The sequence below is a fragment of the Amphiura filiformis genome, chromosome 13, assembly GCF_039555335.1.
Source record: "Amphiura filiformis chromosome 13, Afil_fr2py, whole genome shotgun sequence".
NCBI lineage: Eukaryota > Metazoa > Echinodermata > Ophiuroidea > Amphilepidida > Amphiuridae > Amphiura > Amphiura filiformis.
This window is the reverse complement of record NC_092640.1, coordinates 530,009-557,838: the sequence shown is the minus strand read 5'-3', so window position 1 is coordinate 557,838 and position 27,830 is coordinate 530,009. Positions and strand designations below refer to the sequence as shown.

The 27,830-nt window shown below is 38.9% G+C and overlaps 1 long non-coding RNA gene across 1 annotated transcript; it reads left to right on the top strand.

The window, feature by feature from the left end:
• Nucleotides 1-1,189: 1,189 nt before the first annotated feature.
• On the top strand, nt 1,190-19,710 carry LOC140167159 (uncharacterized). Its single transcript, XR_011860968.1, has 4 exons — nt 1,190-1,319; nt 11,065-11,163; nt 17,967-18,084; nt 19,210-19,710. It is a non-coding gene; the product is annotated as an uncharacterized lncRNA (long non-coding RNA).
• Nucleotides 19,711-27,830: the final 8,120 nt, after the last annotated feature.

The following is a 27,830-nucleotide window of genomic DNA, read 5'->3' as shown; positions in this document are numbered from 1 at the left end:
AAGGTCATATATATCATTTTATACTGTACTGACAGCTTCGGCATGTACTTAAATATAGCTTGTATGTGCATTGTGTTCAGTGTGTACATAGGCAATGGCGTAGATTTCTTTTTGACATTGGGGGGGATGGGGTTGGAAAAAAGCAGCACTTTTTGGCGACAGATTAAGTTTATTGAACAAATGCGCGCGAAAAATTTTGCCATTTTGAAGCTAAATTGATGAAATATGGTGCAAAAGTGGGATAAATTCGCGCGTAGCGCGGAAAGTTTTGCAATTTTAGGGCTAAAATGGCCAAATATGAGGTTACTTTGGTCAGAAACCCATATACAGGTCTCAACATTGGGGGGATGATTGCATGCCATCCCCCTGGCAAAATATATGGGGGATTTATCCCCATCCCCCAGGATCTACGCCTATGTACATAGGCTATTTACTTTTCAAATCTTGCGACAAATAGAGCTTGCTGATGCTTGTATAAGGTGTTATAGACAAATTATTAGAATGCATGTCCACCAGTAGAAATGGCCCAGGTTGAATACAATAAATAAACATATGAATGAATATTTTATTCCCTGGATTATTTTTGTTGGGACAAAATAATGATATAGTTTGACGCTTTGAAATACAGTTATGTTAATCATAATAAAGATACAAAGTTAAAAAATAATATCGAAATATTGTAAAATCAAACTTTTCCCCTCATAAGTTGTATCAAAACAACATATTGAGGAAATTGATATGACAGATTTTTAAACTTTGATATGGAAAGATACCCCAGCCCTGTTGTCTCACCAGAGAAGATGAGCAGAAGTCTTTCTATCTGATGATAAAAAAAACTCTAGGTATGATTACGAAAATGTTTTAAATAACTATTATCTACAAAAGTTTCATAACAATGTTTTATATAAAATGTTAACATAAAACGTCTTCTCCAACTGACCAGCAGAGAACAAAGGATAAGCAATAGATAAGATTAAAATCAGGGAAAATAACTCTTTTAACTTTGTTTATACGTTTTGTGTTATTCCCCCATTGGAAATCGATGTTGTGTCATATTTTCCCTGTTTTTAATTGTGAAGACTTACTCATTCTTTCATTTCTCTTGACAATTTTTCATTTGCCCGCCCTATTTCTTTTAAAGGAATTTTTATTGGGAGAAAGTCAATGTTGAAACTCGGAGGTGCTCCTACAGAAAGGAGGAATCGCCCAAGAAGAAGAAGATGGCGGCGCCCAGTGGGATAGTGGGATATTTAGTGTTGTCCTGTGAAACCGTCGGCTCCCAAACGATTTGGTGGACCACATAAGCGAAAAGCTTAGAAGTAGGTGTTTTCTAAAATTGATACTGAATGAGCTTATTGCATTTGGAAGTGAAATCTTGCGTTTGCTGTAGGTGATAAATAAAATGGCACGTTTAGTACATGTCAGATGTTGTAACTTAATGTAAGCTTACCTAATCATTAGTCCTGCCAGCAAGACTTCAGTCTTTATCATAAACATAATGACATCTACGGACCTGACGAGTTACAGTTACTGGAACTAACCTAATCATATTCATGATTTCATCGGCCAGTGTTTAGTGTAGCTGTAGTAGGTATTATAGGCCTACACAAAAAAATGAAAGTACTTCAGTTAGGGATTCAATCATGTTTCACCGTTGTTCATCACCGATTAACAACGATGCGTCCGCGTCGTCTGAGTGGTTTACTTCGCGAGGGCAGCTTTAGCTGCCCGAGCAAAAGTAAACCACGCAGACGCAACGCCGACGCGAGTTGTTAAACGGTGATGAACAACGATGAAGCATGATTGAATCCCTTTCAACAACGAAAAGAAGCTAAAGATCATATAATTCATGATTATTTTACGAGGAATGTCAGTTAAGCATTGTCACTCAGTCTTACAAAAACTTCGATGATTTCTCTGTTGATATCAGCAATAAAACTACAGAATAAAACAGCAATGTTTAGCCGCTACCTGAAAAATACTGAATTCAACTTGTAAGCTGGCATACGCACAAAGGTTCCAGGCATGACGAATTTTACGCGCTCTTGCGTAACGCGTAGTCTCGCTCGCGTCCGCGTATACGCTACAGTAAAAGTGTGGGTTCATCACGGATTAACAACGGTTGGCTCCTGTACAAAGGTATAGGAAGAGTTGTTGAAAATGAAATGAAAGTAGACCCATTTTAAAGAGCAAATTAAAGCTTTTTTTGTATACTTGCTCTGCCTCTGTACAACAGAATATGTGACATGTGACATGGGGCCAAGGTGGCAAATTTGAAATTGAGATAAAGGCAAAAATATGCAGCAAAAAACAATAAAATACATTAAGTAGGTATGAGAGGAAAACCTCAGTTAACACATTTGCTAGTCAGCCAAAATGGCCTAAACCGGCAATACATATTTACATAGAAATTTAAAAGAACTGCTTAGTGCTAGTTCTGGTTCTGGTTGAGTCGGCATTGCCAGACATGCTGTACTTCACCAACTTCGCGGTCAAAGGTCTATGCGCATTAATTGGCGTCGCGTCGCGAAAAAGAGCTAATTAATGAAGATTATTTTTTGAACATTTCCCGCTCGTCGCTGTCACTGTCGTCTCGTCGAGGTCATTCCAGTCGGTCGTCGTTCTGTGGAAGTAGCTGAATTTGTGTACATCCTTTCTGATCAGCTCCTTTTGAGTTTCCTGCTGTTTCCTCTTGTTTTCAATCCCGCTGTTCCAACCTGATGAACATAGTCTTTCGCTCTGATTCCAACTTCCCCATTCATGATCCTATACATGAGCTGGAGTCTGGCGTCTCTTCTTCTGTCTTGTAACGCTTCCCATCCCAGCACTCTGGTCATTTCTGTGACACTGCTGAGTTGCTTGTACAGTCATTCATACAGAATCTTGCTGCCTTTCTCTGCACCGCCTCGATGGCTACGATGTCCTTCTTCTTGTACGGGTCCCAAGAGCAACCAGCGTATTCCAGGATTGGTCATACCAGCATTTTATAAGCTGTCTCTTTCATTTCTCTCGGGCAAAACCACAAGTTACGCTTGAGGAAACCTATAACTTTGTTGGCTTTGGATGTCAACTTCTGGTATTGAGCCTTCCAGCTCATCTTGCTATCAATTTCGACACCAAGGTATGGATGAGAGTCTACCTCTTGCAGCGGTTGTCCACAGAAGTTGTAACTTCTGTCGGGCGCTTCTTTCTTAGTTGATAGCTTCATGACTGAACACTTGGCTGGGTTGAATGACATCTCCCATTCTTCTTGCCACTTTTCCAACTGGTGTAAATCTTTCTGCAGTATGTCCATCTCTCTACTGGTCTTCCCAGATGTTTAGATGACGTTGTCATCTGCAAATAATCTAGCAGTACTCCTGATGTTGTTTGGCAGCTCATTTATGAATAACAGGAACAACAGGGGGCCTAGTACTGTACCCTGAGGTACACTAGAAAGCACCTCCCTTGGTGCCGATACCATGCCGTTGCATACCACCTTCTGAAATCTTTCAGTCAAGAAGTGTCTAATCCATTTCAGCAGAGATCCTCTGATACCATGGTTCAAGAAATCCTACATAAATATGTTGTCTATACTTCACTTGACCCAAATATATGATTTTGCTTGGTGATGAGACACTCGCACCACATGGAATTTTAGAGGGATTTTGATAGCAGTTCCATTTAAAAAAAGCTGCTATCGTCATGAGACTAAGATCTAGAAACACCCCCGAAATGCCGTTTTGGGGAATTTTGCTAGCAGAATCTTTTTGATGAAAGTCAATATTTGACAAGATGTAACTTTGCTACGGAAAGTGCTATGACAAAAAGGTTTTCAGTTTTGGCTTTCTTTACTCAAGGGCTTTAATTTGATATATAAAATGATGCAGTTTGATGGCAAATTTGAATTCACCTGGCATACCTACATTAAGAAAATACACATCACAAAACTTCACAACTTTAGAACCAAATATGCTAGACCTTTGGTGTTTTCAGTATATGATAGCCTGCCCTAATGATACTTCAAGATAATAATTATAGTAACTCAATTTTCAAAAATGCCTCCTTTGGCCCCCGTGGAGCAGTCACTCACAGGATCTTCCCAAAAGGGATGTTTCATGTCTGCCTGGTCGGGGACAAAACGTTGTGCTCTCCAAACATGGCAGACCAACATGCAAGTAAAACTACCATGGCATCAGCTCCGTTCAATTTTTTTTTACAGAATTCAGACGGAGGTGTTATAAATCCCTTTCTTCTATTATCCATAGTGTGAGTGCGTTTACGTAGCCAGGCAAACGAGGACACACACAAGGATACACACATGACAAATGAGGACACCCGCCACCCGGTGACCGTGGACGTCCTCGGTCTTTTAAATATATCGACCAGGACATCGCAAATAACGTAAAAATGCATTTAAAACGGGTCCACCTATGGGTGGTATAGGACAGGCCACGGTTGGATAGTAAGTGGTCTGGTGTGTGTGAGTGAAATCCACGGTATGGCGATTAAGAACGGATGTGTGAGTCGGAACTGAGTCCTCGGTTAGTATGTTTTAAATCAAGTGAAAAATGAGGTTTTCCTGCCTACGCGAGTGGGTGTGTGTGTGGGGGGGGGATGCCATGTGGGGATTATCTATAGAGACCATTTAGGCCCATGAGAGTTAATTCTGAGTTTATCGTCACTTCTTTTTTCCAGGTTGGTGAGGTGACTTTTTCATTTTTCATTTTTCATTATTTCATCAGATTTCATTTGACCTAAAATGCGTGTTGATTTAAAGCCAAACTCATACATGTGATTTATAAACATGTTTTTATATGGGTAGGGACTAGAAAAGTTAGAAAAGAGCCTGGTTTTGCTTCCAAGTTATGAATTTATATGTTTTACAAACAAAAATATATATGTTTCCAATTGTTAAAACACTGATACTTTGAAAATAATGAATTATTTTGGCATTTTTGACAATTTGACGCGGGTATTTTTGGTTTCCAAAAAGTGACGCGGGCGGGAGACGATAAACTCACGCGCCTTAGATACAACTTTGATCCAGGAATGTCACTTGCACTTGTCAGCACTAGATACAATTTGTCGCAATGTTACAGGTGGGTATATGTGGGTGGGTGTAGCAGGGGAAGGTGGCACTCATACAGGGTGTATCAAAACGATTGGTACCCGGATATGTGACATTTTCCAAAATATATCAAAAATATATAATTTGCTATAAAATAATATAGTTTTTGTACTATAAATAGAAAAGGACATATGTTAACTTATTGATCTAATAATCTGAAGATCATAGGTTGATTCATCTGGGAGCTTTTGTCATTTAAACGAAGATCGACGTAATCGTGGTTTTCAGGGCTGTCAACTTTTTGGAATTGCTTGGCGTGAGACAGAGGCGTACCGGGATTTGCCGACTCCAATGTTCGTTTTGTACCATGATTTAAATATTTGAGCCACGGTGCTCAAGAATGTGAAAAGCGGGGTAGGAGCAACACATCATTCATGACGATGCGTGAGATTTTACTCATTTTTCAGCTTTTTGCGTGAGATTTACTACCTAGGCAAGAGATTATACTACCTTGGCGTGAGACCGTGAGAAAGTGACCCAATGCGTGAGACTCACGGCCAATGCGTGAGAGTTGACAGCCCTGGGTTTTACTTACACAGCACAAGATGAATATGTTCACTGCTTGAACTATTTATTGCACACACGCTCTCCATCAATATCTCACTTCAGTCTACATAACATAAAATTGATTTACACATACTTTTAGAAAGAAAGTTCCCGAAGTCTCTGCCTTACAACTCTGGCAGTGTGAGGTAAAGCCCCCATCTTGGATGAACTTAACTCCTGGAATGGATCCATTCTGTAACTGCCCATGTCAAATTTTGAAACATTGTAAGTTATAGCATGTTTGCATGGGATCCTCCTTGCTCTTGGAAACTGTCTTCTATATCTTCTCTGCACTTTTCCATAGCTTCAAGTCAACCAGTAATTCTTCACTATGAAAGCACGCTGAAGTGTGGAATACTGTGGAGCCATTCCATTCTAATAACTCTTACCAGGTCTAACCTAACAGACACTGACAGTCTATAACCATTCTGCCACAACATCTATTTAATAATCTCAATGTAGTAATACTACAATTTAATTTACCGCCCTAGCAGATGTTAATACACAAACTTCTTTCATCCCACCTAAATTATTCAAGTCAATGAAGTACTACGGCTTTGGCATTATTTTCTATCAATAAATGTTTTAAATTAGATCTTTATATGGATGAAGAAAAGGAAAGGAAAAAAAAAACATTTCCAAGATTTTCAACATATCATTCTCACTTATTTGTAGTAAAAATAGAGCTTTGAAAATGGTGCGCTACTGGTCCAGCGACCAGCATTAAGATGAAATGTTTAAAAACACCTACTTTCCTTTAGAATCATGTAACTTCTGAACTTAATGTGCTATCTTTATGATCTAAAATTCTTGGAGAAGATAAACGTACTATAACTTCAAATATTTAAACAATTAACCCCAAACTGGTACAAAAATAGTAAAAAAAAAAAATATCCGCAAAAATGAGAAGTCGTTGGTACCAATCATTTTGATACACCCTGTATGTAAAGGTGGTACAGGTATGTGCAGCAGTCAAGGGTCCCTTTTTCAGGCTCTCTGGCAGTACCTAAGAAACACATTTGGATCATGATCGAGTTCTTTGAACTTCAAACTCTAACAATTGTAGCTCAAATTTGGAAAAATTTGGTATTTTGTAGCTCCACAGCTTATAATTTAATTGGCCCAATTTGAGTTCACTAGACCCCCCCCAAAAAAAAAAAAACTGTTGAAACTTCAGTTCATCAAGAACCTATTTTGCCTGAAAATCGGTTCTTAAAGCCATATTATAACATTTCTGTAGAAATAGATTAGTAATAGTATTTATTTTCCATAAAATGTTAGCTTTTACTGTCAGATATGACCCTTTTAATTTTGAGCCGAACAAGTGAGGTAAAGCATAGAAAATTGGAATTTACTACTAGCGCCCATGCATGTTACTCCCGCGGTTGTAATACGGTGGGATCCTCGGGGGTGTGTGTGTGTGTATGTGTATCCAGCACGCCGTGTACGTACTGTGCATACGTGTTCGACTAATATTTCCATCGTAATAATAAAACGCCGGTTCCATCGTTTTATTCAAAATCTCGGATTTTGACAAAACTACAGCACCTAAAGTCTTGATTTTTGCAGAGTATCTTTATTGACTAAAGTACATTACAATCGTGTAAAAACAGAATTAAAAAAAAATTGAGGGTTCTCCTCAACAAGTGTTATAATATGGCTTTAATTAGTTCCCAAAGCTGGGTGCTATGCACAGCACATCCTTACCAAAATCTAAGTTGGGGGTATTTTTTTTAGAGTTCATCAGAAATATCTTTCATTCAGGAATGAAGTTTGTGCTTGTCAGCACTATACAATTTCTCTACAGGTGGGTATGTCTCAAATGGTGTGGGGGTGAGTGTTATTTCTGATGAACTCTAAAAAATTTCTGATGGACTCTAAAAAAGGCCCTCAAACATGGGCCTTTACTTCATTGAAACCTGCAAAGGAGAACACATTTGTAAGCATGGACAGTCCATTTCCTGGAATAGACTGGAAACACCAGTTTCTTTGATGCTAAAAAATATAATTATATGGCAGAAAACGTCCTCAGTATGGCAATGAATGCGCAATGTGTGTCCCTATATGTGTGTGGTGGGGATGTACAGGGTGGGCCATTAAAAAGTTCACACTTTTTCGATGGCTTATTTCTCAGAAATGAAAACACATATTGAAATAAGTTGAACATATTTGTAAACCTCTATGTCTGGACTGTCATTGCTGAAAAGGGCATTAACATCCATGATCTAATTACAAAATGGTGACCATTTAAAGCAGAGAAGTCAAAAACCACTTTGCACACACGTAAGACTATAGACAATGATCATGCATATTAAGTTTTTAGGCTTAAGCAAGTTTTAAAAAAGTTTGATGACTCTATATGCATTTACTTGAGTGTCATTGCAGGGGTCATCGGACTCATGCGTGTATGAGTTGTTTACTGTTTGAAAATCATTCACCTGTGAAATTGACACAAAAGGCTGATTGGACATGCTCATTTACATAACAAATACACTAGTTTTGGAGGAACTTCAAATTTAAAATGCCTTGCGTGCGTTCTTGTCATTCATGTTAGAGATACCCGTGTAAGTACTTTGAGGTGATTCTTGCTGTTCAAAATGCGGCAGTTTACAAAGGAGGAACACATTTTCATCGAGGAGGAAATTTCAAGAACCGGAAAGGTGCGCTCTGTCCTGAATGCATGGCCGAACCAGTTTCCGAATACCAGACTTCCTAGTCGCCGACACATCTATAATATTAAACAAAAGTTTCACTTACATGGAACTGTTCACAATCGGAACAAATCTAACAGTGGGAGACCACGAACAGGAAGATCAGCCAATCACATTGCCGATGTTAGAAGGATTTGCAAGCTAACTCAAGATTGAGTACTCGACGGAACAATTGTCCCCATATTCCAAGGACAACGTTCAGACGAATCATCACTCATGATATCCAATGGCACCCTTACAAGATCCTTAAGCGTCATGGACTGCAACCAGGAGATCCAAATCGGCGACTTCAGTTTTGTAACTGGTTAGTTAACAGAGCACGTCGCTTTTTGATACCGCTGTTGTTGTTGACGAGGCAAACTTTCAAATGGACGGGTCTGTCTCTTCTCAAAACGTCACGGATGTATGCACCGAAGGCAATTCTCCGAGAGACTTTGCTTTTAACGTTCCACATGACAAACGCAAAGTTAGTGTTCTCGCAGCCGTCACAGGAAACAACCGGTTGATAGGACCAATATTTGTTGACCAGAACATAAATGGAAACGTTTACCTCGACATAATCAATGATCAACTAGAGCCTCAACTGGTCCAAATATTTGGACAGCAAGCGAACGGGGCCATCCGCAGGGCGTGGTTCTTTCAAGACGGAGCACCAGCCCACCGTCTTATCGCTGTTAGAGACAGATTGCAGGAGTTGTTTCCGCATCGTGTTGTCGGCCTTGGACATCATGTGGAGTGGCCTCCGAGGAGTCCTGATCTGACACCTTTGGACTTCTGGCTTTGGGGTGATGTCAAGGCGTCTGTGTATGCCGAAGGTCTGCCAAGGAATTTGCGGGAGCTGAGGAGACGATTACAGATGCGTTCACAAGGATCCGACGCACCAGGGTTACTTCAAGAGCAGTTCACCATATGTACGATCGATGCGATGATTTGTATTTGCGAGCAAGGAGGCCACGTTGAAGGACGATAAGAACACTTTAAAGACAGAAGCATTTTCACTGTGGCATGCATAAATACGTGACTTTATGGAACCATGATAAGCAGTAATGAAGAACAGAACTATTTTATCAGAGTCAAATATGATTTTACTTGTATTCTTACTTTTCTAGTGCAATATTTTTAATTTCATGACAATTTGAGACAAATAACTCGTTTCCATTGAAGCACTGCTACGGTTTACATGTGCCTATATGAAGAAATAATTTCCGAAGAGAAGGAGAGACATTCCTGACACCTATTTATAAATTTATCTTGTTATATCTCTATATAAGATTTATGTTATAGTGCAATAACCATCATGAAGACTCATGTATAAAATTATGCACATTATCTAGAATGCGACTGCAAACAAATGTTAACTGCGCAGATTATTTTTAGCTACTGTTACATATTCTGTTCAACTGGAAGGCTACATATTCTGTTTGAAAAAGAAATATTTATTTAAATATGGTTAATTTACAAGAGAAATATTGACAGAACTTTCATGCGTACTGTTATTTTTCTTCCTTTGTTCCTAATCCATTGTGGTGTGAACCAGCGACCACCATATATATTGCGTGATCATCCGCTCCATTTGACTTACGTGTGTGCAAAGTGGTTTTTTGACCCCCTTGCTTCAAATGGCCGCCATTTTGTAATTAGACCATGGATGTTAATGCCCTTTTCAGCAATGACAGTCCAGACATAAAGGTTTACAAATATGTTCAACTTATTTCAATATGTGTTTGCACTTTTGAGAAATAAGCCATCAAAAAAGTGTGAACTTTTTAATGGCCCACCCTGTACATGGATGAATGCATGCTTGGACATCAGGGCAGCTCTAGGTGGGTATTGATGTGTAGGGTGTGGGGGATGAGAGTGTTCGTAAACACCGGTAAACAAAGGCACACACATGAGAAATCTCACAGGAAACGTGGACATCCACAGTTCCTAGTTGGTGTTTGATATAAAACTATAAGAAAGCATTATTACTGTAAATGACCACAGTTGCCTGTATAGTGTGAATCCGCGCTTGGATAGCAAATATATACGTCCATGGTAAAACCCCGGGTAAAACACATACATGTATGGGGGTGTACATGTTTACCTGCAACCAAGGACTCACAGGACTTTTCGCATTCAAAGTTCCAGGCATGACAAATTTTACGCATAATTCGTATGTGTGTCCGTTAACTTGCGTTCACGTCACACATGGCTTGAAAGTGTGGATTCATCACCGATCATCAATGTTTGGCTCCTGTACAAAGGTATAGGAAGAGTTGTTGAATACCCAATTCACTTCCTCTCTTGTACTTCCACCTAATATTATTTACACTTCCACACTGATTTGTTTTGTTGTTGAGAACCATGCAGTCTCTTCCTTTTACACAATATATTGCTTTATTTGACACAATCTGATCATATTATCAAACCAAAGTCTGCAAGAATCAAATTGAGATACATGTATGTAGGCAAAAATAAAGAACAAAAACTAAAAGAAAATTGACACATAAAAAGTTTCATAGGTTGCAACCAAATATGTCAGGGACTATTAGAGATTTCAACATTAGTTGAAGCTCAGGTACTAAGCAAGATAGTAATGGTAATAACTCAACTGCCAAAAATGTCCTGCTTTGGTCTGAGTGGATCAGATTATGTCACATATTGTTATTAGCAGTACACTGTTTATTATTAGATATTTATTATTGTTATTTACAGTTCCCAATAAACAAACAGTCTTGGTTGCAATGATGCATCAAAGAGCAACCTCATATGACAGAGAACCTCTTTTCCTAATGCAGATTATTCCTGGAAATGGTAAGTAATTCATTAAATGTGACATGATCTTGAAAGGGGAATGAGTTGCATATCGACCCTGGTCGAAAATGAGTTTTACATATTTTTCTATAGAGGACATTTAGAGCTTTCAGAAACTGAAAACCCTATGTTGATACGACTTTTCTTTACGAAGTTACGTCAATTTATCAACCGTTGAAAACAATATAAAACAAAAGAATTTTAACACTTTCTTTGCCAGTATCTCAAAATCACCCCCCTAAAGCCTGTAGTCTCTTATCATACTTGTTATGATGGACCATACAAGGAGGAGACCGTCCCTGGTAGCATCTTGCATGTAGCATGTAGATAGTTTAGACAGTAGTGTAGCATGTAGTGTGAGGGGACGACCGACTTGTGAGATAACGGGTAAAGCGCCCTGGTCTACCTTCAAGTGGCGGGGTTGTGAGCCAACTGACTTGTTCAGTTGGTGGCGGACAGACCAGGGTGGCTAGGAGAGGATTACTCACCCGCCTAGCTTACATATGAGTGGAACTGATTCATGATGAAGAACCAAAACAGCACCAGGGTTAAAGCCCAAACTACTAACCCGCCACTTCTTCTAATGGGCCTACAAAGGACAGAGCACCATGACGCTGCAACCCTAAAGCCAATCGGAAGGTTTGATGGTTCTCCCAGAGCGGGACCAACACCAAGCCGACTCCCAATTAGACGGGTTGTTGCTGATACACCAAAGGAAAGAGTGGCACTACTAACTACAAAAACAAGTATTGGAATCGGGACCTGGAATGTTAGAACACTGCATCAACCAGGGAACCTGGAAATACTACTTAATCAAATGAAAAACTTTAAATGGGAAATACTGGGAATTGCTGAGACGCATTGGACAGACTCTGGTGAATTAACCATGGAAGGCTATAAAATCCTTTGCGCAGGAAATGATACCATCCAATGAGCAGGAGTCGCTCTGATTCTCAACAAACAGGCACAAAATGCCCTCCTAGGCTACAACCCCATCTCAGCAAGAATAATGTCTGCAAGATTTCAAACTAAGACGGGAGCAATCACCATCATCCAAGTATATGCACCCAATACAGCAGATACTGAAAACAGTGTGGACGAATTCTACGACCAACTACAACATGAAATAAACAAAACGCCCAAAAAAGACATTCTAATGGTAATGGGGGACCTCAATGCCAAAGTAGGAGACAACAACTCAGAATGGGCAAATGTAATGGGGAACTATGGATATGGGAACATAAACGCCAGAGGTGAAAAGCTATTGGCTTTCTGCGCCACAAACGATCTGTGCCTCACCAACACTATGTTCAAACAAAACAAAGCCAGCAGACAATGGACATGGGAATCCCCTGATCAAAGAACTCATAATAAAATTGACTTTATTACCCTTGGAAAGAAAATTATTTAGATGTTGTCATGTCCGATTTCCAATCAACAGTGAAAAATACCAACGAAACACACCCCAAGCCCGCGAAAGGCGACGATACCCATTGGTCCGGGTCAAGTAAACAAACACGCTGCCATAACAATTGACCTCTGACTCAGAGAATAAAACATGGGATCGATTAATATTTTCTCAGCCAGGTTAAATTGAGTTTAACTTGTTGCACATCGTTAAACTTTATTATGATCAGCAGCAAATGGAAAGGATGCATTACAAACTCAGGAGCTTTCCAAGTGCCGATGTGGGATCCGACCACCAACTTGTAATGGCAAACATCCAATTGAAATTCAAGACTAAGTCTAAACCTAAATATCCCAAGCGATATGATGTCTTCAAACTCAAGACTCAAGCTACAAGAGAGAGGTATGAGGTCGAAATTGGGGGTAGTTTTGCCCCATTGCTTGACGATGAAGACACTGACATCAATGACTCATGGGAAGCAATAAAAACAGCTTTCAGCAACACATCAAAGAAGATACTCAAAAGCCTAAACCCTGGATAAGCGAGGAGGTCATCAGTTTAAGTGAAGAACGTTCAAAGGTCAAGCAGGAGAAACTGATAGATCCTAGCAAAAAGGCAAGGTACAACTACCTCACTAGGGAAATCAAACGGAAAACCAAAGGCTGCAAAGACATTTGGCTGAAAGACCTATGCAAAAAATGTAGAGAATGCACACCAGGCTGCCAAGTCAAAAGAGGTGTATTCTACAATAAAGAAAATCACTAATAAACCAACCACCAAAATGCAGACTGTAAAGAACAAAGAAGGAAAGATACTAACTGAACTTCAAGATGTGAAAAACCGATGGAGAGAAAATTATGAACAACTTTACAATAACCAAAATCCTATTAATGAAGAGATAGTAAACAGCATCCCACAAATGCCAAGCACAGAAGAGGAGCCAGACATTCTGAAGGATGAGATTACCAGCGCCATAAAAAAGCTAACTGATGGCAAAGCACCTGGATATGACAATGTGACAGCTGAAGAGCTTAAAGCATCGGGTGAAGCAGGTGTCAAAATCCTGCACCGGCTGTGCAACAAAATATGGAAGAATGAAGTCTTCCCAGAGGACTGGGGAAAGGCTGTAATAACACCCATATTCAAGAAAAAAGACAAGTTAGACTGTGCAAACTACAGGGGCATCAGCCTACTGAGCCATGCAGGGAAAGTGTTCACCACCATTCTCCAACGTAGAATCATGAAAAAAGCAGAGGAGGTCATCTCAGAATCCCAAGCTGGCTTTCGACCTGGAAGATCAACAGTCGACCAACTTTTCACCTTACGTCAACTCGCAGAGAAATTCCTTGAGAAAGGCAAGAACCTGTATTGCTGCTACATTGACTTTGAAAAGGCCTTCGACACCATATGGCAGGATGGGCTGTGGAAAGCAATGGGATTCTTCGGCTTCCCAAGTGTGATCATCAGGCTTCTCAAAGCACTATACAGTATATCAAACAGTGCTGTGCGTGTGAATGGCGACCCTAACTGAGTGGTTTCACACAACAGTGGGAGGCGGCAAGGGTGTGTGATATCCCCACAACTCTTCAACATACTTCTTGAACTTGTTATGCTGTACGCAACCCATGACACCGACATAGGAATATTGATCCAGGGACATATGATCTCAAACCTCCGCTTCGCCGATGACATTGTCTTGCTGGCTGACTCTGCTAGTCACCTGCAGACTGCAGTGGACAACGTCTTTCGTAGCAGCTCGAACCTCGGACTGAAGATCAATATTGGTAAAACCAAAGTACAAGTTATTAGCAAAAAAAAAGTCAACCTTAACACCCCCTTAACATCAACATTAATGGCAATCTGCTCAAACAAGTGGATGAGTTTGTGTACCTGGGAGGCACCATATCTCAGAAGGGTACAAGCAGAGAAGACATCAAACACAGAATAGGAAAAGCACTAGGAGCAGTCCAAAGACTTCATAGCATATGGAATGCCAAGGACATTCAACAGGCCACCAAGATTGAACTATACAGAGTCCTAGTACTATCCATCCTAATGTATGGAGCGAAACCTGGACCATCAAGAAAGAAGGCGAAAATCGACTCCTAGTCTTTGAAATGATGTGCCTGAGAAAGATCATGGGCGTATCACGACTGGACAGAATACGCAACACCATAATACGGGACACACTTGGACTAAAGCACACAATCATTGATAAAATCACCCAAAAAAGGATCCGCTTCTTTGGCCACATACAGCGGATGCGAAATGACAGATACCCCAAAATTGTGATAGAGGGCAATGTACACGGGAAAAGACCACATGGAAGACCTCCCAAAAGATGGATGGACACTATCAAAACAGACTGCTTAGCTAAAAATATCACCTCCATAGCAGCAGCAGGAAGAATGGCCAAAGACCGAGTGGTATGGCATGGATTCACCATGGATCAGATGGCAAGGCAGAGTGCATCAGCATCCGTGCCGACGCCTTAGGTCAAGGTAGGTCATCTCAAAATCAATATTAGCGGCATTCCCCCTACTTGTATCTCATCCTTGTTTTTTGGGGGGGAGGGGGGAGAGGGGCAGAGGCTGTTTATCATCCATATGAGATTTGTCCCTGAAAATTGATGATGATTTAAATTCTGGTTACCATGTCATAGGCATTTTGTCAGTTGCTGAAGACAATTTGAAGCAAAAGAATTTGAGGACTTTTTGTCAACAACTCGAAATCAATTTTAGCAACATTAGACTAAATCCCCTTGATCATATCACAATGAACAAAAAAACTGGAAAAGCTATTTCATGCATAAAACACTAAAAATTGTGAAAATGATGGCTTAAATGCTGAATGACAAAACCAAACACATGCAGCATAAAAATTCAGTGAATAATTGTGCAATTTCCTCTCAACAAAATAAAACAACAGGATCTGTATCTGTTTCTGTCCCCCTTTGACATTGTTTACTTTAGAACCTTGGATAATGTTCAAGGGTGATGTGGCCAACAGTGAAATGCCTGGATATGGATATGACTTTTCAAATTTTGCCAGTGCACAATGTCTTGTGGTTCACTGATATGACATGATAGCAGGATACCTTTACATTATCTCACTTTTATTTTACTCTAAACATTTGTTTTCACAAAGATTTTGCCAAGTCCTAGAGGGCGAGTTTCCCGACGGGAGTCTTAGTAAGCCTTAGGCTTAAGGTGGCCTTGAGGATACTAAGCCTAGCCCGTTTTCGAAGCCAGAGTCTTAACTCTAGCCGGATTTCTTAAACGCAAATTTAACCTAGTCTTAGTGGCCTTGCAGGCTTAACGCTTGACAACCTCGTCCCTTTCTACCAGCGACTTAATTGTATCTATAGGCTGAAGAGGTAGATGTGTATAAGCTGTTGTCCTTCACGGTTTACCGTACTTTAAAGGTTGCCGTCTCATTATTGCAATGTTCCCAGCGCAACGACTAGCCTAGACCCGCGGTCTTGTGCTTGGGCTTATACTGTAGGCCTACTCAACTTGATGAAAGAATATTGTGTCTGTTTCTTGTGTCTTTTATGTATTATTTTATTTCCACTTGAATTTTTATGAGTGCAACTTGCATGAATGATACGTCTATGCTTTTTACTCGTGATTTTTTCTTTGCATCCCAAAAAGGGTAAAACTGTAAGCCAAATGGAAAAGAAACTGTGATTCCCCTAAAAAGTAAAGCAAAAATTTTTTCACACTTCAAACATATCATTCGAATGTTATTTAAGGATATTTTTGGTGCAAAAACATAACCAAACATTATTAGACAACCAACATGCTATCTACTGCTGATATTTTAGGTAGTCTTCTCAGATCTCACATGAAGTTATCTGTTGGTACAATATTTTATAATTATTTAAGTAGAAGATATGGCAATATTATATGCATTATATAAAAATTGATGTCCAACCTGGTATAATATAGGCACTCCGAAATTATATTGTAAATACTAACGAAAAGGTCAGAGTATATCAAACTAAAGGCTTGGATAGGGACAGGTGATAATGATTGGTGATGATGATGATGATGATGATGATGATGATGATGATGATGATGATGATAATGATGATGAAAGAATTTTTTTAAAATTACATTCTTTGCTAAAAAAATCATCATTCAAAATGTGTAGGCCTTATGATAGCAACAGCAATTTAAAAAAATTCAACTAACTCAAATGAACACTAAAATAAAATGCTGAAATGTTCAACTAAATGAACAATTCCTTACTCACAGTGGCGTAACTAGACATTTTCAGGGGGCAAGCGGGGGCAAACATAATAAATTAGGGGCAGCTGAGACATCGTTCATACTGTTTGGGTTTGTAAGCGCGTCAACACCCTCGTCGCACTGGGCGACACGGGGGGTCTGAGGAGTTATGGGATCTACTTGGAAATAGTGTCCCCGGAACAGTGGCGAAGATTTCCTTTTGACATGGGGGTATGGGATTGGAAAAATTGTCTTGAAGTATAATGAATGCAGCACCTTTTGGCGACAAACAAATTTACAAATGCCATACTTAAGCTAAACTGGTGACCTAGACCTATGGTACCAAAGTGCAATAAATGCAATTTATTTAACCTTAAAAATTGAGGTTTTAAGGTTAAAATGACCAAATATGAGGTTAATTAATAACTCTCAGAAGTAGGCCTAATTTACCCTTTTCATTTGAGGGGCAAGCAGGGGGCAAGAGCCCCTCTCCACGCTAGTTACGCCACTGCTTACCCATGTTAATTGAAAGACCTTCAAAATATGAAAGAAAAACTTTGCATTACAATTTAAACAATTTGTCAATTGAAATAGACCAGGGCTTACGACCTAAGACCTGCTCTGAGGTAGGGCCAAGAAAAGCCGCTGTAAGCCTGGTCTAACAGGCTTGTGTAGACTACGGCTACAGAAGACTGATTTCGAGAAATGCAAATTTTACCGAAGCCTGGGACTAATCTTACAAGCCCGGCCCACAGGCTAATGAAGCCTCGAGGCTATGGTAGCCGTGCTTCGGGAAACGCGTTTTCAGTTAAGCCTGGTCTTACGACCTCTTAAGCCTTGAGGCTAGACAAGCCAACTGCTAAGCCACCCATCGAGAAATTCGCCCAGAATGTCTTGTCTAATGAGATCACATGTGAGGATTTCAGGGCACAAATCAACTGCTCCAGTGCCAGATGTGGGTAAGTGTAATAGCTGCCCTGTGAACATTTGGCACTTTACACAATATATTGTACTCATCTACACATGGCAGCTACACATGGCAGCTAATGCACTTACCCACTTCTGGCACTGAGCAGTTGAAATAGGCTCTTGTCAATTACCTTGGGGTTCGTAATTCTTGCATAGTATAATTGTTTCTAACATACCATTTTTGTTGTTTGCAGCCTGATGGGATGTCAATAGCATTAATCACAGCATTGTACCCAGTCTGTGTAAATGTAAATAGAGTGCAGCTATCAACACATGCCACCAAAGAACGATTGGCAACAAGAGAAAATGCCTGTAAGTAGATTTTTGATTAAGCTCATCAGACTGTAAAAAAAATCATTCATTCATTCATATTTTTTTTACTCATCACATAACAATAATAGAATACATAATATAAGATCATAATAGTGAGGGAAGTCTGCGATCCCTTGTATTCATCATTGTAAGTTCAATGAATAACTATAACAACAAGCTGCCATATCCTGATATGAATTTATATGAAATTAAAAAAAATAGAAAAATAATAATAAACAATAGGAACTTACGAAAATGCATGACAGAAATAAATAGTATAAATATCCAATATTGAATGTTGTATTCCATTAAATATTTCTTTCAGACACGTCAAGTTAAAACACTTACTTTGTGAGGCATTTCAAGAGGATAATATCTGCTCTTTTCCTCAGGCAGATGATGCACTCATCAATTGATTGATATACCTTGAGTTTGTACGTAGTGATATAAGTATCAAATCACGCTTGCTAACATAATCCTGCAGAGCATATACACATGAACAAGGGCATCTTGTTGATAGCGCATTTGTGTTATAAACCTGTCAAAGTATTGCTCTGATCATAACAATTCAGAAAAAGGTCAAAGGTCACATTTTGGGCTCCACAGGCTTCAAAACCTAAAAAATGCTCTGATTTTGATAGCAAATGGTCTCTAATGATTTTGGATACCAATACAAATAAACAATAGTTTGCACCATACCTGTATAGGATATCTTGTTACATCGGTAACCAGGTGAAAGGATACAACTTCTTTGCTTATATCTCAAAAACTATATGTCGCAGATAGGCCAATCTATTTCTTTTGTAAATGTTTATTATCAGATCAATACTTTTGTGTGGTTTGAACAAATTTTGGGCAAAATAACCCTCCCCCCCTTTACAAATCCCGGAGGGCCTTGTGTACTTTCTAGATATATTAAAGCTCTATTTTGATTGGTTGATCAGATGATGATATCATGTAATTTTAACCAATCAAGGGCACTGTTAGAAAGACAGTAGAGCCCATTGGTATCATAGTAGTGGCATCAGTGCTTTTACGCAAGCGTACAGACTACAGACAAACTGCCATTGTATGTGCATTGAAAAAGAGATGGTGAGCCATTTTTTTTCTTCTTTTGATATTCAGGTATTCCAAATGTTGACCCAGATGACCTTCTACAATTTGAAAGCACAGGACCATCTCCTGCCGGGGCTGAGAGCACTCCAACACCTCTTTACACAGCAACTCATAGTTTTGCAGACAGTGCAGTTCAGGGGATGGAAGGGGACTCAGGTTCTATCACATCAGGATTTAATTTGTCTGAGGCACAGGAAAAAGCTATATGAAGTAAGAATATAAATCAATCAACCAACCAATCATATCCAAGATAGCAGCTCATAGTTTTGCAGACAGCGAAGTTCATGGATTGGGACTTGGGTTGCATCGCATCAGGACTTAGTTTGATCTTGGGGTTTGATCAGGGACCATACATTAAGGGACTGGAAACAGCTTCCATTCATTGTACTATTATATGTGTACATCATATCAAAACGATGCACTTGTCGGATGCTACATGTATCTCATTTCACATAATAGGTAGGAATACAGAACAGACTCAATTCAAGTGGAGGTCACTTCAAATCATTCCCAAGTGTCATGGTTAAGGAATGTTCTCTGTATTCCTAAACCATGTGACTTGGGGATGATTTGAAGTGACCTCCACTTGAGATGAGTCTGGTATTTATTCCTAACTATTATGTGAAATGAGACACATGTAGCAGCTGACAAGTGCATCCTTTTGATATGGATGTACACATATATGCATGATGCTGGTTTACAAATTATCCTCAGTTGAGCAAGCATGCATAATACTAACGTTGATCGATAGTCGCTGGTACAAATCCCAGCACAGTTACAACTCGGCATGTGGCTTGCCTTGCCAAATGCCAATGTAAATCATCAAAGATTATTTTCAGAATTATTTCAGTATCACAATCAGTAAGAACAGAAAGTGTATGGTGTACACATTCAAGGAAAATTTTTAATCTGTTTGTTCTAGCATTTACATTTCCACAACATTATCACATTTTGTCTCCAAATTCCTATGCAAATGATTTGCAATTCTACACACAAATTATGTTTGAAAAATCATAGAAATTTTACACATTTTGGCATAACTTTAAAAATATTGGAATTGTTTGATGATATTTTGGTATTTTGAGGGGCAACATGAGTAAATAATGAGAAATCAAACACGTAGTGTGAGTACTAGTAGTAGCTTCTACCCTATTCCATCGGATGTTTTATAGGGGATCTGTTCTGCCAGCTACAGCTAGAGCCTCATATAGTTGATCCACACCTTCTGCATTCCATCAGATTAAATGACCTGGCTGTGAAGGCTTTCTGAAGAGTTTTTGCCAGCATATGAAATGCTCTTCCTGAACATTGTCTAATCAGCATATGCAGAGCCAGAGAAGATATCTTACACTTCCCACAATGCATTTCTCCCATTTTAATTTCCTGTACTGACTTGCTATCTAGTGCAACATGGGTCGAAAGTGATGAAATGTACCTCAATGTACAGAGCACATCCAGATCTTTCAAAATATGTTTATTTCATGGCCATCAACCCATGTTTAGCCAGTTTATTCTCAAAATAAAAACAAAGCGTTGCATTTTTCCAAAAGGGGGGGGGGTCATGGGAAACATGATATTTTTGCGGTAGATACAATGAAATTACATCCATAAGTGCATCATCATGCAAGAAACTGATGAAATTAGTGAAATCCTACCATAATTAGGCAATGAACTGGAGGAAGTTTGAGTCATAATAGGTTTTGTCCATGCAATTTAGCGATTGCCACTGACTTGACTTAAGCATGTTTTAAGCTTACTCACACGATATGGCATGGTAATTTTTTCATTGAAAAATTGGGAGGGGGAGTTTATTAGAGGGGGAGCGCTTATTACAGACAATACAGTAAAGTAGCAGTTCATAAAACATGACCCTAATAACCAAAGGAAGGGTCGATTTCAAAAATCGAGGTATAACCATGATGACCGTAAGGATGTTTCTTTAATTTAATTAATGCCGATGGAAGGTTTAAATTCATAAGTTGCAACCCTACGAGTTTCCACTTTCAATCAACATGGTCAATGTTTGCTGTACAGCAAGTCCCATTGTCTATGGCACTTGCCATGATCAGGCCCTTGCAACTTCTAAACAAGCTCAATACAAAAATGTAGACAGCGTAATGGATACTTTGTGCAATAATGCAGGGCCCGCACATTTAAAAAGGTCAAAGGTCATTTGAAGCAGAAAAATGATACTGCCACACAGGAGGCTACATCCGGGCTTAAGTAAAATTCGCATATTGCTATAAAGACTTAGTTAAGATGATGTCATATAAAAACATGACGGACATCATGAATAATTAATAGCAGAAAAATTACGCTGCCTCTAAGCGTTGACACATGGTCAACTATGACGTCCAGTGTGGTCTTTGTAAAATCCTTTTGGGGTCCAAGTATTTTACATTTTCAGTGGCATAATTCCTGAAGGGCATCATTTTGGCCCTGTGCTACTGTGATTCCAAATATTCTTTCAAATGTACACTATTTAAGCCCTAAATTGAGGTAAAATTTTGTGTTTTTCAACTTAACACTCACTATGAGGGGGGGGAGGTAGGGGGAGGGTTGACATTCTGGTACAATTACCAAATAGGGTGCAACTTGGTAGACTTGAGTCCAGTCCTCGTTTACGGAGGTTAGGGTTTAGGGTTGGGGTAGGGCAGTCTTGTGATAAGACTAGTAGAGTTGCACCCTATTCGGTAATCGCTCCGAAATTCTCTTAGGGGGTTGGTTTTTAGGGGGGTTGAAATTTTCTTTATGGGGGGGGGGTTAAGTTAGTAAACTAACTCATTTGGGGGGTTTTACTCCCCACCACACCACACTGATGACATCACTGTCCAAAGATTGATGTGCTGAAGTACAGTCTCTGGTCCATCGCACTGGGTGCTCTCTTTAGATTTCACATCACCAAATAATGTCTCTTGTGGGATTCCGTCCTGATCTGCAGTGTTTTTACATTTCGGTAAAAAGTTACCCACCTATAAATCACTAGTAAAAACCAAAAAAATTGTGTAGATTTTGGGAAAAATTTGTGCCAGGTAATAAATGTAGGCTTGAATCTAAGCATCTGCCAAGATTGAAAAAGATTCTGGGCTTTTATTCAGATTTTTCATGTATTTCTCAAACCGGCTGCTTCTAGGTAAAATCACAAGTGCTTCTATTTTGAAAATTGGGTGAAAAAAGTGTATTGTATTCGTGGTCCGGTAGCTCGAAAATTCAATGGTCACCAATATATTTAATTTAGTTTGCTTACTTGCTTGTTTGTTTGTCAGTCAGGAAAACATCACTTTGAAAAATTGAGTCGCCGTAAGGTAGGTAGAGCCATTTGAATAGAGGCCATTTTGTACACAAAGTATAGGGAAATTTATTACTAATGTGCACCCTCAAGGGAGAGTACGTGTGTGAGCCTATACGGAAGACGTTTTGATTCAGCAAGTTAGACCTGTGCCAAACAAGTGTTGATTAGCATTTGCATATTGACTGATGAGGTGTTTTTGATTGTAATTCATATAATTTATAGCTAAAATTGAAGAAAAAAGCAACATTTACTAGGCTACCAGTGCTAAGGTGAGTTATGTCTCGAAATTGGAGACTTGGAGAAATATCAGTATAGAGGCACTGTTAGGTCAATACATGAACAGGTAAGTTTACCTTTTGTGGGTGTGTGTGTAGGGTAGGCTAAGCTTAATTATGACAGGCAGCCAAATTGGAGATGTAGAAAACATCGGTATGGTGGCACTGTTATGAAACTGCCTGGATGGGGGTAGGCTAAGCTTATGATTTCACCAACATGATCAAAGACCCAATAATTCAACACTTGTATAATTCATGCATTGCCTTTGTGGTCATGTCTTCCCTGCTTCTGTCATATCTGTGTGTCTGTCTTGCTGTCTGTCATAAGTTTAGCCTGCCTACCCCCCCCCCCCAACACACACACACACATAAGGTAAGTTTACCTGATCCAGGGCCCGTGTCATGAGCTCCAGCAGCCTTTGTTTGTTCGTTTGTGTGCATTACCAAATTAACTTCATGTCTCAGACATTATAGGCCTACAAATGGGGATCAACATTGTCAAAATAAATTGATTTTAATTTGTTCCATTACATGTGCTATCTACAGTAGATAGCACATTATTTGAATTTGGCGCCAAGTTGAATTTGGCCCCAAAAATGTCAACTTGTGATCGGTCACTCAAAGTGAAGTTATATAATGTTAATTAGTATTAAAACTCTTAGGAAATTATAAAATCAAACATCTTGAGGTCCATGTTTAGTCCAAGCCATGATTGAACATGCTGAATAAGGTTATTTGTCATGTACAGTGTACATTGTACACATACCAGTAGGGGTGCAATGTTTTAATCTGTTCCTTATCAGTTTTAGTTTCATAACTTGGTTATTTCTGCATTATTTGCCAGATCAGTGCCTCAAGTTTGATATGGGTTATGAAGGTACAAATAGCAGTAAGTTCTTTGTCTTGGAGAAAATCATGTTAATTCTCACCACACGGTTGTTGATTGATTGAAGACAAATAGATTATTTAAAATTCAAAAATTTCAGAATTGTAAAGGTCATGACCATGTTTGGAATCAGCATGAAAAATGCATTAAAATGAGGGCAAACACGCATATAGTAAAAATTCCAATTGAATGAACGCAGCTTTCAATACCGTGCGGATTTTTTTGCGTGCACACTGCGCGATGTACGCCAGCATGTGCGACTGTGCGTGAGTAACACGGAAGTGAATCAAACCATGCAAACGCACTCGTGATTGGTTAGCATTGTATCCAAGGTCGTGCATTCGCGTTGTAGTTTGAAATACGCGATATACAATCGCGGTTGGATCGAGTACAGCTGTTGAAAGCTGCGTTCATTCAATTGGAATTCCTACTATAGTACTAGTAATATTGGTTAATTGGTTCTTCAAATCTCACACCATCAAATCAGAGTCCCATAGAGATATGTGCTAAATTTGCCTTAAGAAAACATCATTTTTTCTTCACAGGAGCGACTCAGTTTTAAGCGACAGCTATGATGGTTGAAATCAGCCCTTGCTTGATCCCTCTGGCTGGGAAAAAATATAGGTTGACCGTCATTATTTTTTACGACTGGCCCTCAAGTCTCACGATGTCCGGAATTGCCTATTTTACAGGCAAAACCATGCCAGTGTTTCTGTAAAGAAAAGGCTGCTTAAAATCATTAAAAGTTATTCGATCTCTCCTATCTGTGGTACACTTGCAGGAATTAATATTACTAATCATGACCAATCCAAATTTGGCTAAAATTATGCAAATTTCTGCTCATTTTAATGCTTAATTTGGCATGGGTTTTTCTGAGAAGTGAAATTAAGGGCGCACAAACATATAATTCTATTTGGTGGTGTGAAATCTGAAGATAGCTCTTGATATTTTGAAAAAATTTCTCAAAACTATGGCTAGCTTGTGTGCAGAGCATATCACCCCTCCCATAGAGCAAATTAATGACACTCAAATCTTCTGTGGGATGAGTTAGAGTCCAGTGCCTATCTTGAGCTGTCTTGACTGCTATGAAACAGATGGCTGAGTGGTCTAAGGTGCTGCACTATCGGCCAAAAGAATACAATCTGTGAGAGTTTGAGCCTTGGGCTTGCATAAATGGTGAGAATGAATTCTTTTTCCTCTCCCAAAATGTTCCTACATTTATAAGATTGGGAATACTGCAATTATGTTTAGTTTATACTGTGAGGTTAGTTTATCAGTGTGTATTTCTCTGATTGCGAAGCAGTACAGAATATAATTGTAGAATTTCTTCTCACCCCATATACTGTTCCAGCACATGCAGGTATAGTATTATGGTATATGTAAGAGTCAACCCTGTTATTCAAAAAGAGAAGTGGGACAATCCCTGGTTTGATACCTGTACCACATTCTCTAGATTCAAAGGACAATCTGAGCGCAATACAACATACAAGTTGTCTATACCTAGAATTCAATTAATGATCTGTGTGCTAGCCATAGGCTTCAACATAAAAAGTCCCAAGTTTTGAGATATTTTCTCAAATATCAAGAGCTATCTCAAGACCACTGAACCAATACTAGGCTTGTTTGTTCTCATATTAATGCATTTTTTATGCTGATTTCAAATATGAAAATTTTTGAATTATAAGAAATGTTTGAAACTTGTTGTCTGCAGTCGGCACCTATGTGGAGAGAGTTAACATGCAATAGGGATTTTTTCCCTTCAGGTTTGGTGTATTGTATTTTTGTCATTTTGTGTATCTGTGTTGATATATTTAGGCCCTTTTATGTGTTTCAGGGGGCACAACATTTTACAGGCTTCTGCTTCTAGTTGTATCTCCTCCATCATTTTTATCATGTTTTGTTATTTGTATGTTTTAATTTTGATGGAAATAAATTTGATTGATTGATTGATTCATTAGCACAGTGTTTGACTTATGATCACAAGGCCTTGGGTTCAAACCCTGTGAAGGCCAACTTGGAAAGATACTTTTATCTTGCTTATCCCACATACTGAACACTTTTTCACAGGCAACTATGTGTTATCCTCAAGTAAAATGTAGAAAGCATTTCTTGTTAAAAGTGGATAAACAACATATTTAGAGTGATTTGAGGGTGCTGAATTCCAAAAGGTTTTATGGGCAATACAATGGTAAAAGAAATTAACATGATTCGATTACACGCAATATCATATAAATAGCCTTTAATACCACGAAAGTAGTCATGGTCAAAGTTATTTTGTGATGTTTTTGTTGGTAGTAGCAATGGTGATCTAACTGACCTTAGAACAGAGGCGTAGCCAGCTTTTTTGTCAGTTGGGGGGGGCAAAATGCATTTCTTCCCGATGCAGTTTGTTGTGGGGCAAAACTAACAAAATTCCCGGTTGCATCATTTTGACCCAGTATTTAATATCGGTGGGATATATCCATAATACCAATTTTTAGAGACACTGTACAGGATGTAAAGTGTTTGAGTTTCCAACAAAAGGCCTACAATGTGTGCATGCATAGTGCGCAATATTTTTTGGCCCATGCATGATCAGGGTGAATTTTGGTTACAAATGGGCAGCACAGACGATGCACCGGGCAAATTTGAGGAGCTTCTCTCCTTTTTTGCTTCCCCTTCTTTTCTTTTCTTTTTCTCTTCTTTTCCTTTTCCCTACCTTTGATTTTTTTCTTTCATTTTTTATCGGGGGCACTTTCCTTTTTCATTTTTGTTAGGGGCATTCTTGCCCCCCCCACCACCACCACCCTGAGTGGATTCCACAGCAAGAACGCCAAGTTTGTTGTGCCTTTCTTGAGTCATTGTAGACCGGATTGATTTTTTTTATCAATTTAAGACACGAGAATGATGAGGGCTCAATGGGAATCATTCATTTAGTCATGGTTTGGTTTGATTCAGTATAATTATTCATTTAGTCAATTTGTTTATTTTTCGTTAGGGGCACTCAAATTTGAAACATATGGTTTTCTTTTCATTTCTTTTTAAAATTTCTTTTTTATTTATTTTATATTAATTCTTTTTTCTTTTCTTTTTTATTCTAATTTTGGGGGCCCTGGGCCCTGGCCCAATGGTAAATCTGGCCCTGGTTACATTTGAAGTGTTTCATTCCAATAAACAAGCTGGCAATTGTGCCTTTTCAACTGCAGTGCCAAGTGTCAAATAATGTAACTTTATTCTTACTCTGAGCCATAATCTCATTCCCAACAGCATAGCTCAATTAGAGAATAAAAGATAGAATGTTGTCTTATGCCAATATCATGTCATAATGGATGGGCTAGCCAATATTTTGAGTAGTGGATGCCGCGCCGGCAACTGCGACAAATATATTGGCCAGCCCATCCATTATAACACAATATTGGATAGGCAAAATCATATCTTTTATTCTCATTCTTAATTCAGTTTATGTATAATTTTTACAAGGAAAATTGCTTTTTCTAGAAAAAATTAAGTTACTTCTTTGAGGACGTCCCTATTGTTTAAATGATTGAAACCGTCATGAATATCTAAGCCATTGAACTGCGTTCTTATTTCATGCATGTGTAAACCAATCAAATTGTGTAGATTCTTGACAAGACACATCAACTGAATAAGAATGACCCCTATATTAAACAAGCAAAGCTCAAATTTTGACCTCAAGTTGTGGAAAAAAGTTTTTTATCTATCACATCCAAAGGTCATTCTTTGAGTGTAGAAGTATTTTGGATTTAAGAAACTGTGTCCTTGATGTTGTCATGTATTTGACTGTGTTCCCATGGTTATTGCAGGAATTGGAGCAAGCTCAATCTCAAGAAGCCAATGAGCAAAGACTAAGTGAATTAGAGGAGAGTTTGAAACATGCTGCTAAAGATGCACAAAACCAGGTAGGTTGTTATTAATCAATCAATCAGTCAATCAATCATCCAATCAATCAACCAGGCCTTAGCTCATGCAGCCAATGAGCAAAGACTAAGAAGTGAATTAGAGGAGAGTTTAAAACATGCTGCTAAAGATGCACAAAGCCAGGTAGGTTGTTATTAATCAATCAATAGATTGATTAATCAATCAGTCAATCATCCAATCAATCAACCAGGCATTAACTCATGTAGCCAATGAGCAAAGGCTAAGAAGTGAATTAGAGAAGATTTTCTAAAATGCTGCT